The 12,296-nt window shown below is 45.2% G+C and overlaps 1 pseudogene; it reads right to left on the bottom strand.

Annotated features, from left to right (window-relative positions):
* LOC136626738 (zinc finger protein 850-like) overlaps window positions 1-11,713 on the bottom strand; it is a 105,479-nt pseudogene extending 93,766 nt beyond the window's left edge.
* Between the last annotated feature and the right edge of the window lie 583 nt (window positions 11,714-12,296).

Below are 12,296 nucleotides of genomic sequence, written 5' to 3'. Positions count from 1 at the left end.
CTTTAGGACAAAAACAGCTTTTCCTTGCCATATTCTATGATATAATATCCCATGAGGACTATAAATGTGCTGCTGGTTCAGTAATAAGCATACTGAATCTATCTGAATAACATGTCTGAATGGAGCATACGCACGGAATTAAGTCTAGAATTTACCCAGAATTGTGTCTGGTCAGGCAAGCGTACGTACATAATTTGATGGCCATTTTTCTTCGCCCACGTGTCCGTATGGCGTGCAGGATTTTTCTCATGCGTGCCAATCATGGGCGCAGGCAGGTACACACTTCTGGGTGGATAAGAGCTGCTGACGCCCCCTGCTGTAAAGTGCCCTGTACTGCGCTGCAACTACAGTCTGCTGATCATGTGCTGCTGACCGGGGAATAAAGACGCATCTAGAAGGTTGGCACCACCATTATCAGTGGGCACACATGTGTTTGTAGCCATTCACTAACCCAGCTGACTGTTACTTGTACTAAGATGTGGGAAGTTCCTACTGAGCATGCCCAGTCCTTCTGGTTCCAGCAGCAGAGGGGAGGGACATGATAATAATACTTGCACATGTGCGGAGGCAGCACTGGGGACGGGGGTCCAGGTCTGATAGAGTGATTGGATGTTGCAGAGACCCTGACATAGTGCATGGGGTATCAGCTGGGGGCAGATGGAAGGAGCAGCTGAATGCAGAATGAGGATGGCTTCTCCTTACACGGCGCCTGTGGCTCTACCAAAACATTAAGAGGAAATAACATAACTGCTTGCATAGCTTATTGCTGTATATATCAGAAATATTCCATAAGGGGCCACGAGGGCCCAACATTCTGTAGTGGAAGCTGAGCTCACATCCCAGCACCATGCAGCCTGAAGAGCATTTGCCAGAGATCCCAGAATTGGCAGATCAACCATTGGCCCCCCGTTCTCTTCACAGATGAGATCAGCTTCACAATGAGCACATGTGACAGACATGAAAGAGTCTGCAGAGGATGGAGATCATCCAGATCTGATGTGTGATTGAGATGTTCCCTCTATTCTTTTTAGCAGAATATATTGAATGTTTATATAAAAATATTATATAACATTTACACTTTATTATATACTAGCTGATTACACGGCTTTGCCCATGTATTTTTTTTTAGACACAAAAAGAATTTAAACATGTGTATGTATATATATATATAATATAATTTAATATATTCGTATATGATGAGGAGGTTGTCTGCGTAATATAATGGCATATGAGGAGAAGGTCGTCTGTGTAATATTTTACTGCATGAGGAGGAGGTCATCTGTGTAATGTATTGGTATATGAGGAGGTCGTCTGTGTAATATTAGTATTTGAGGAGCAGGTGGACTGTGTAATACTGGAATAATTAAAAATCAAAAACTCACCATCTTCCCCTGTAATTTTCGTTCCCAATAGCAACCAATCACAGCTCAGTTTTCATTTGTTATACTGCTGAGGTAAAATGAAAGCTGCACTGTGATTGGTTTCTGTGGGCAACACAGATTTAGTTTTGGACAGCTTTCATAAAAGTGGCTGCTGGGCTCATTTCTGTGTGGTACATAGTGGCTCAGTGCTGGTGGGAAGCTGCGTGGTAGTTGGAGCAGAGGAGGAGGTTGTCTGTGTAAGATATTATCTGGGAGCAGGAGGTCTGTGCAATATATTAGTATTAGACGAGGAGGAGGTAGTCCGTGTAAGACTGAAATAAAAACCATCTGCTCAAGTACATTTCCGGCATTCGACACCTCTCCCCCCTGGGGTAGTGGGGTTGTCTTATTCCACCCCCCAAAAAATTTGTCAATACGGAATGACTTATAAATGTATCAAGTTTGGTTGAAATTGTTCCAGATGTTCATGAGTTATGGTGGCGCATACACACATCCTATTTTATATATATAGATAAATTGTGGCTGAATAAAGGAATATACAGCTGAAAACCCTGACAACACAGACTCTTCTCTACATGTAGTCTCACCTGGGGGGTTATCTGTAGGAATCCCCTCCTTACACGGCTGATCCCCCCTCACATGTGTCTCTGTAGCATCAATAGGGAGCAGATCTTCCTCCACTTTTACCAGCTGTGAAATAAATATTGTAAAAGTCATCACACAGTTGGAGAAGTCGTGTGGAAGGTTTTATATGGTCATTAATTAGTATGAGGAGCCGGAATGACATGACAGCAGTAGTGATCTGGGCCAAATAGCGGCAGGTCTCCTGTATAACTCCAACCTGTTGCTTCTTTATTCCAACCAGAAGTCTCCAGAACCAGAAAATAGGGATAAGATGCGGAGATCTAATGTCTGCGGTCGGCTGTAATCCTGCCATCTCCAGCTTTCTCATTACACAAGTATCAATCATATAATAAGACTAAACACAAGACCTTCCCAGCCGTCCTACAGACCAGAGGGAAGATTTCATGAGACCTTCTCTCCATCTACCTGATCATCCTGTGGAAGAAGAGGCCGGGGACATCTCTCCGCTGCTGCTCTCTTACTGGATCTACCTGCAGAAAATACAGACAGCCACTGAATTTATTCTCTACATACAAATAATAAAGGCCGTGTGGATTTAGTCCTGTCTATTACCTGGTGATGGTGGGTGCTGGTGGTCCTCCATCATGACGTCCTTGTACAGATCCTTGTGTCCTTCTAAATACTCCCACTCCTCCACGGAGAAATAGACAGTGACGTCCTGACACCTTATAGGAACCTGACAACACAATGATACCGTCATCACCCAGACACGTTATACCGCCATAGCGTTACTGTATAATGTCCCAGCATTCCCAGCAGCATCACCTCTCCAGTCAGCAGCTCAATCATCTTGTTGGTGAGTTCTAGGATCTTCTGCTCATTGATCTCCTCCAGTATCAGGGGGTGAGGTGGAGGCCCTGTGATTGGGCTCAGGGGTCTTCCCCATCCATCAGACACCGGGGCCTGACAGCCATCACTAGAAGTCTTCTTCACTACCGTGTAATCCTGTTTATGGGGAGATACATCCATAAATATCCCTGCAGACATTTCTAGTATCCTCCCCGTCTGGTCCGGCAGTTATGTCGGCTCTTCACATCTGTGTTCATCAGTTCTGTTGTTCTATTCTGTTGGCTGTTCGACATTTTACCAGCTGCAATAGTTTCCAGCATTCCGGCCGTCTTCACACTTGGCTGCAGCATTTACAGTACAGGCCATGCGGGGGAGATTTATAAAATGTCTTTCACGCGGTTCCGGTATTTTCTATAACAAATCTACTTAGTCTTTGAGAACTGCGGCAGATTCTAAATCCGCAGCGAGACTATTTATACTACGGATTTATGCTGCGGATTTTGCACCCCTGAAGAACAGAGGATAAAATCAGCAGCAGTTTGGCAAGTAAGTCCGCAGCATAATACGAGCCATTAAGATGCGGATTTGGCCACTGCGTATTTACTGTGTAATAGCTGCAAGCTACCATTGTGGAACGCCTGTAGTAATCTCGCTTCATGTGAAGGCGGCCGAAGGACTGAATCTGCAGTACATCCTCTACCGTAGATGTGAACAGAGACTGACAGAGATAAGAATGATGGAACGTGACGTCATCCCCAGAATCTCTCACCTCTCCTGTAAGCCGGAAGAGTATCTCTAGGGTGAGGGTGAATATACTCTCCGCCATCTTGTCCCGGTTCCTCTCCATCCTTCTCGGGTCAATCAGGATAATTATCTGATATAGAAGATATCAGCTGAAGATCTTGAATGGGAAGAAGACGAGACAATGTAAAATCGCCGGGTCCAGATTGAATACACCCAAGTTTTCTAAAGGAATTAAGTGACATGATGGCTAGACACTATTGAGACCGGGGTTGTAGCACTGGATTGACGCATTGCCTGTGTAGTTCCAATATGCAAAAAGGGATCTGAAAGAGAGACTAGTAACTACAGGCTGGTAAGTCTCACTTCAATAATTGGAAAAATATTTGAGGGATTTCTGAGAGACGCCATCATAGAATACCTCCAGGAAAACAACACCATAACCCCTCATCAGCATGGGTTCATGAGGGGTCGATCATGTCAGACCAATTTGATCAGCTTCTACAATGAAATAAGTTCTAGGCTGGACCTGGGAGAGTCTATTAATCTTATATATCCGGATTTCTCTAAAGCATTTGACACCGTGCCGAATAATAGGCTGATATATAAAATGAGACAGCTCAGCCTGGGTGAAAACGTGTGTATCTGGGTAAGGAACTGGCTTGGAGATAGAAAGCAGAGGGTGGTAATAAATGGTTCATACTCTGGGCGACAGGGTGTCACAGGGTTCCGTATTAGGCCCCATTCTGTTCAATATATTTATCAATGACCTGATAGAGGCACTGCACAGAAAAATATCAATATTTGCAGATGATACAAAATTATATACGAAAATTAATACAACTGGGGACGATCTATGGCTACAAAATAATATAATAATCTTTTATAATAATAATAATAATCTTTATTTGTATAGAGCCAACTTATTCCGCAGCGCATAAAATAACCTAGATAAGGGGGGCTTGGGTAGAAAAATGGAAAATGAAGTTCAATGTTGATAAATGTAAGGTTATGCACATGGGCAGGAGAAACGGATGTCACCAATATACACTAAATGGGGTACTGCTAGGGAAAAGTGAGACGGAAAAAAGACCTGGGGGTACTAGTGGGCTGTAGATTTAACTGGAGAAATCAATGCCAGTCAGCTGCTGCAAAAGCTAACAAAGTCTTGGGGTGCATTAAAAGAGGTATAGGGGCGAGGGACGAGAACATTATCCTCCCACTATATAAGGCCCCACATGGAATACTGCGTACAGTTCTGGTCACCAGTGCTCAGAAAAGATGCTGGAGTGCTTGAGGGGGATGAAAGAAGGGCAACTAAATTAATAAACGGAACGAAAGGACTGGAATACCCAGAGAGGCATCAAAACTGGGATTATTCACCCTGAAAAAAGACGGTTAAGGGGCGATCAAATACCTATGTATAAATACATGAGGGGACATACAAGGATCTCTCCCATGATCTGTTTATACCCAGGACTGCGACGGTAACAATAGGGCATCCTCTATTTCTAGAGAAAAGCAGGTTTCATCACCAACTGAGGAGGGGATTCTTTACTGTAAGAGCAGTGAGACTGTGGAACTCTCTGCCTGAGGATGTGGTGATGGTAATATCCAGAGGAGTTTAAGATGGGACTAGATGCCTTTTTAGAGCGCTATGCTATTACAGGATATAGACATTAGCTGACCAACGGTGTTGTTGATCTCAAATGTTGATCCAGGGATTACTCTGCCTGCCATCATGGAGTCAAGAAGGAATTTCTTTCTTCCAAATGAGCTTGGCTTGTTGGGTTTCTTCTTGCCTTCCTCTTGACCAACAAGGCGGAGGGGAGGTTTGATGCAGGAAGAATTAGATGAATATGGTTTTCATTAAGCCTAACATACTATGTGACGTAGAAAATCCCCTATAATTATACAATTACCGGGCATTCCCCCTCTTCCCTTACGCAACACTGCTGACCCCCAACACAGCCCCCTCCACACCCCACTGCTCGGCCCCCACTGCTGACCCGCAGTTCATTATCACCATTATTAGCCATCTTCTGTCTTCCTGACTATCAGGACTGCCGCCCAGCGGTAATGTTCACAGCATTACCCGACTTGTCCCACGAACTCCAGACACACTGGGTGCAAGGCTGGAGAGGGGGCGGAGTCAGGTGATGCTGGGAACAGAGCGGCACTGGGTGATATATAGGGGGCACTATAACTAAGTGGGCCAACAAAGGCAGCATTATAGTAGAGTGGAGTCACAAAAGTACACCTGAATTAAAGGGAAAGAGACATTAGTGATTTGTCAGGTCACAGAAGATGCATTAGTACTATGAGAGAGTCACTGAGAGGTTAATTGGAGCAGCGTCAGGATGGACAGCGTGTGCAGAGACTAGTCATAGCTGGAAGAAGCCTTTATGGCAGTCTGGGCCCAGAGAAAGAAGATAAATGTATGACTCCAATCAGAGGACACATCACCTGTGATCACTGAAAGTAACTGCACTGTAATCACTAATGCTGGAAGTAACTGCACTGTAATCACTAATACTGGAAGTAACTGCACTGTAATCACTATCTCTGTGTGCAGCTGGTGTGTTTTAGAGCTGTACTATCACCCTGAGGGGGTCAGTAAGCTTCCAACATACAAGGATACATAAAATACTAGAACTTAATGTGCGCAATGATTTTTGATACGTTTCTGTAAAATTAAAACCTGCTGATTACACTGGTTACACTGAATAATAGCCGCACGTCTCATTTTGAAGTTATTTAACTCCTTAGTGACCAAGCATTTTCTTCGTAACTCCTTTATTTATCCATCGATGTCGCTGTATGAGGGCTTGTTTTGTGCGGGAGGAGTTGTATTTTTCAATGTTACTAGTAAATGTGCCGTATACTGTACTGAAAAACTTTTAAAAAGTTCCAAGTGGAGTAAAATGAAACAAACACATGAAATTCCACTATCTTTCGGTGCGCCTTGTTTCTGCGGCCCATAAACTGCAACAAAAAATGACATGATAACTTTATTCTATGGTTCAGTATAATTACTACGATACCAAACTTATGTGGTTTATTTTTTGCTATACTACTTTTATTTTTTTTTCAAAATCATTTAATTTTTAAAAAATTATTTTCTGTTGCCATTTTCTGCGATCAAAAACTTTTTTTTCCATCCACATAGTTCTGCATGGGCTCACTTCTTGCAGGACGTCCTGTAGTTTACGTTATTACCATATTGGAATACATATGAATTTTTGCTCATATTTAAATTACATTTTTTCTTGGAGACAGAAATTTTGGAGCCTGGGACAGCTTACAACACCTGGCCGATGTCCTCCTGTGCCGCTAGGGATTGAAAAGAGTCCCCTCTAGGGCGCATCCGTGACCACAGGCACATACGGGACCCACGGCCTAGCGAGGCCTGCACATTCCCGGCCTTGATTACTGAAACCATCCAGGCAGGCCAGCGCTGCAAATGAGTAGACAGTAACAGCCTCACCTGTCAGCTGTGGATCTCGCCGCAGACCCAACCATCCTCTAGGGAGCGGTGGTGAGGAGGAAAGTCACTACGGTGCTGTGTAGCTGCTTGGCTCAGCAGGAGAGAAGGTGAGGAGAGGTGATAAGCCTGCTCCGCTCTGGAGAGGGCATGTCTGTCGGCTCTGAGCCCATGGTGACTGCAGCAGCCCATCAATCAGGGCGACCCTGGTTCTCACACCAGAGCATCAGGATAATGCTCTCCAAGTAATAGCCTATTTCGCTCATCAACCTCAGGAGACTCTACAAGCTGCCACGGTGGTACGAGAGGTGTCCAGATTTCTTATGCCGATGTTTGACAAACGATTGGAAGTGCCTTACACCTCTATCAACTGTGCCCTCTCCCTTATAACCACAAATGTCCAGAAAGTAACAGAACTAGAAAATAAAGTGGGTTCTCAGGAGATCTCAGTCTCCAACAATCAATTACAATGTGTTGAGAAATGGAGCAGAAACTGAAGGAGAAACTTGAGGATTTGGAGAATCGAGACCGCAGAAACAACTTGCGCTTCATAGGTATCCCAGGGAACATCATGGGTTGTGAATTTCTTACTCTCCTGACTGAGCAGCTTCCTAAAGCTCTATTTCCAGACATACCCATTGATAAAACCTGTATAGAAAGAGTCCATAGAATTGGACCCCCCAGAATACTTAAAACACATTGGGCTAACTATTTGGACAACGATATCGAACACTTAAATAACACCCCTCTGCTTTGGGTGATGCCCAAACCAGCGATGAGAGGCCATGTGATAAGCTTCGTCTCATTTAAGCAGAAACAGATCAGGTCTCAATTCAGTAAACTCCAACATTCCCTGCTGACTGCACAGCGGCAGCTCGCCGCTCCCCTTCCCAACAAGACAAACTAAACAAACTTTAGAAGCTTTCGTGCAATGGCAGGCAGTTTGGCTCACTAAACTGGAACAGAATAAATTTTACCGCCAAGCCAATAAACCTGGCAGATTGCTGGCAAGTATAGCAAACTCACAACAAAAACACAAACCAATCACATATATCACAGACCCACGCACAGGGGTGAGATACTCCGAACAAACAGACATAGAGGGGACCATATGCGACTACTTTGAAGACCTCTATAGGGCAACCACCACTGACATGAAGAAGATAGACTCCTGGCAACAGTCTCTTGTATTACCCAAACTCACACCGGACCAGGTAGCCTTCCTGGAGTCACCGTTCTCAGATCAGGAGATACGGGAGGTGATCATGGCTGCGCCAAATAATAATACCCCAGGCCCCCAATGTAGTGAGTATTACAAGATTCTGCTGACAGAGGTGGCTCCCATAGTAACCAAACTATTTAACGATATATACACCCAAAATATACAGGTTGACTTGATTCTAGACTCTAGGACCAAACTCATTCTTAAACCCAATATAGATCCCACACTAGTCCAGTCCTATTGCCAATTTCCCTACTAAATAGTGATTATAAATTCCTGACAAAGGCTCTAGCCAGCCGCCTCCAAAGCCTACTCTCCACTCTCATACATCCCTGCCAATGAGGATTCACAATATGCAGACACTTCACCAAAAATATGTGAATGGCCATCGCTGCAATGATAGACACTGGTAAACCGCACGCCCCTCAGATGTTACAACTTGCCCTAGATGCAGAAAAGGCGTTTGACAAAGTATCTTGGCCTTTTCTAAATTACACTCTACAACATAGGAAATTTGGGGCAAATTTTTGCAATTTCATACAATATATCCAACCAGAAATAAACACCCCTTTAATGGTAAATGGTCGTATTACCCAACCTATAGATATCTTTAGGGGAACTAGACAGGGTTGCCCCCTCTCGCCCCTACTATTTAATCTTTCACTGGACCCCCTACTTTATCATTTTCAGCCAGTGCCTTTAGTACAGACAATCCAAGTGAGCCACCCTGATATTTCGGTAGCAGTGTTCATGGACGACATACTTCTAATCATTAACCCGTCTAAGTCTCTCTCACTGATCCTGCGGGACCTTCGGGAACTGGGCTCTCCACTGGGATATTTTCTTAGCCTGGAGAAATCGGAGGCTCTATTGCTGAACGGCCCATCGCGACCGAGCTGGACTCATAGACACTCATATTCACAATTGACAATTGCTTTCACTGTCGGGAGGCGGGGGTGGGTCTCCGCCATTGTTTGTGGGACTGCACGGTAGTTCAGACCTTTCGGATCAGAGTACATAGATTCACTACAACACATCTACCGTCGGCCTGTCTGTTTAACCCGACATGGGCAACTTTTTTCCTTTTTAATAATTTTTATTGGTTTTATAATAAACAAACAAAAATAAGAGAAATTTTACATATTTGTTGCGTTAGAATACAATTACCATGACAGATATTTTAAACATGCAGTGCATTGCTGAATAGTATTACGAAATATAAAAAAGTAGTTGCCAGGTTGATGTAGTTCATCATTTGAGTACTAGATATCAACTATAAACCAGAAACCTTTGTGTATCACTTGAAGGCTTTTACTTTATGGTAAAAGGGTCTATTAGCGAAATAAGGGGGGGGGGGGGGGGTAAGGCATGGAGATATAGGAAGGGGGTATGTGGAGTGATTTGTATGCTAGTTAGTTGAGGGATGATTTGTCAGCCACAGGTTCCATTTCGGACTGCCAGCATTGTTTCATAGGTGCAGTTTGAACACATTAACCAGGATGAAATCAGATGTACATCAGGCAGTCGAAAACTATTACCCATGGTGGCCATGGCCGGGGTTAAAACAGTCCTGCAGGCTGTGACGGCTCTTTATGGAAAAACTATCTTTCCTCATGCGTATGGATTAGGCGGAGGCAACAATAGCAAAATAAGCACAGGTTCAAAATTTCTTTGAAATATGGGAGAGCTTCATTGAGATTTTGCCTTGACGGGTAAAAGAGTCCTTTAAACTAACTTGCTGGTACCCTGTTTCCCTAAAAATAAGACATAGGATGATTTTCCAGAATTTTTGAGGATGCAAAATGATTTTTCAGGCTTTTTGAGGATGCTTGAAATATAAGCCCTACTCCAAAATTAAGCCCTGCTAACAGTTAATTAAACAAGTCAATTTAAATAGTGTCCAGGCAGCTATACATGTAAAAAAGTTAAACCTTTTTGAACAAAAATTAATATAAGACACTGTCTTATTTTCGAGGAACCACGGTACTTTCGAGGAGACCCGCCAATAAACACCACATAGAAGTGTTCTATGATGTGGGGCGACAGACCTGGGCACCCCGGTGTGGAAACGGGTCCTGGGACCTCCCTATACCGAAACGGAGATAATAGCAAGAGGGGGATTAAAAAAAAAAAAAAAATGACACTCAAAATACATCTAAGAATCGTTTTGGCTCAATGGTTATTGTTGGCCTGGTTGAAAGCCTCTGTTGTTACCCCCTTCCTCTGTGTTCCACCGCCCCCCCCCCCCCCCTCAATAAAGAAAGAAACATCTCTTTTCCCTTCTTCCCAATATCCCCCTGATGAATCATACGAGGAGAAGTTTGGAATGTCCGTATCTAAGCTGGATTAGATGAGTTATATGAAGAATTCTCAGGAAAAAGTATTTTTTATTGAACATTCATATATGACCAGTTTACCTTTTGTAATGTGGAAAAGAGTTTAATAGAAACATTTAAATATAAAATAAACATCAACTAAGAAGTGCTGTCAGCTCCGCCGCGTCTTCTCCCTGGTCCCCGGCAGTTGTCTGGTCAGGGATTGGAAAATACCCGCCTCCGCTTGATGAACCAATCATAGACATTCATTCATTTATTGAATGGTCGTGATTGGTTTATCGAGCGCTGGCTCTGATTGGCTGAGTGCGTCGACGCTCAGCCAATCAGAGGCAGCACTTCCTGGAGGCGGGGATTTTATAATCCCTGACCAGAAGAAATGCCTGAAGACAACAGCCGGGCAGAAGACGCGGCGGAGCGGACAGCACGTCTTAGGTGATCTATGTGTTTTGGGGTTTTTCTGCAGCTAGGGCTTAGTTTAGGGCTTTGACATTAGGATTTCCTCCTGTAAACGTTGCATCACACATAGACCGCGCTTTCATGCGATGCAACAAAGAGGAAGATCCATAGGGGAACATGAGCTACAAAACATCACCGGTCACGGGCATATTGTGAACCCAGCATGCTACACAACATTGCAAATGTGAAGGAACCAATAGGAAAGCTTGGGCTTCACATACAAGCGACTTGTCGGATTTGTCGGGGCTTGAGTCAATCACAAAAATAATCCCAAGGACACGACTTGTCAGAAGCTGTCCCAGTCCACGGTGCTCCAACCGCAGCAATTGGTAGGAGAATCGGGAGACGGCCCCCTGGTTGTCCGCGGCGTTATCTCCTCCAACATCAACACTGATGGCACAATGCTCCCGGTCATTCTAGATCGGCGCTACAGACCCTCGTCATCCAAGCGGGATAACTAACTAACTTGTCCCCCTGCTTCCACCCCGCTTATCGCATACGACCTCCACCCCCCTGCACCCTCTTACCGCCCCCTGCTTCCTAATAATTGATCTGCACATGTAACTCCCAGCCTCCATAAATCTGCCCCCCAGTGCTGGTGACCCCACATACCTCCACCTGCAGCCATACAGGAGCCTTGGGGTTGTTCTGTGCTTACAGGACCTGTGATGATGTCACCATCATGTGATCAGTGTGTGGGAGGAGACAAGGGGTCACATGACCAGGTCTCTGCGCTCAGTGGATGCGGGACTCTGCTGTGTGAGGATGTATTCAGAGAGTGGATGGAGCAGAGCAGAGCGTGTGTGAGATGGAGGAGCGGAGCCGAGTGTGTGTGAGACAGGGGAGCGCAGCCGAGCGTGTGTGAGACGGAGGAGCGGAGCCGAGCGTGTGTGAGACGGAGGAGCGGAGCCGAGCGTGTGTGAGACGGAGGAGTGGAGCCGAGCGTGTGCGAGACGGAGGAGCGGAGCCGAGCGTGTGTGAGACAGGGGAGCGCAGCCGAGAGTGTGCGAGATGGAGGAGCGGAGCCGAGCGTGTGTGAGACGGAGGAGTGGAGCCGAGCGTGTGCGAGACGGAGGAGCGGAGCCGAGCGCGTGTGAGATAAGGAGCGGAGCCGAGCGTGTGTGAAATGGAGGAGCGGAGCTGAGCGTGTGTGAGATGGAGGAGCCGAGTCAAATGCGTGACGCAGGAGCGTAGCTGAGCCAAACGTGCAAGATGCAGGAGCCGAGCGCATGCGAGACGCG

This window comes from Eleutherodactylus coqui, chromosome 4 (genome assembly GCF_035609145.1).
Source record: "Eleutherodactylus coqui strain aEleCoq1 chromosome 4, aEleCoq1.hap1, whole genome shotgun sequence".
Classification (NCBI taxonomy): Eukaryota; Metazoa; Chordata; class Amphibia; order Anura; family Eleutherodactylidae; genus Eleutherodactylus; species Eleutherodactylus coqui.
The sequence above is the reverse complement of the archived record's forward strand: the minus strand, read 5'-3'. Positions and strand labels throughout refer to the sequence as shown.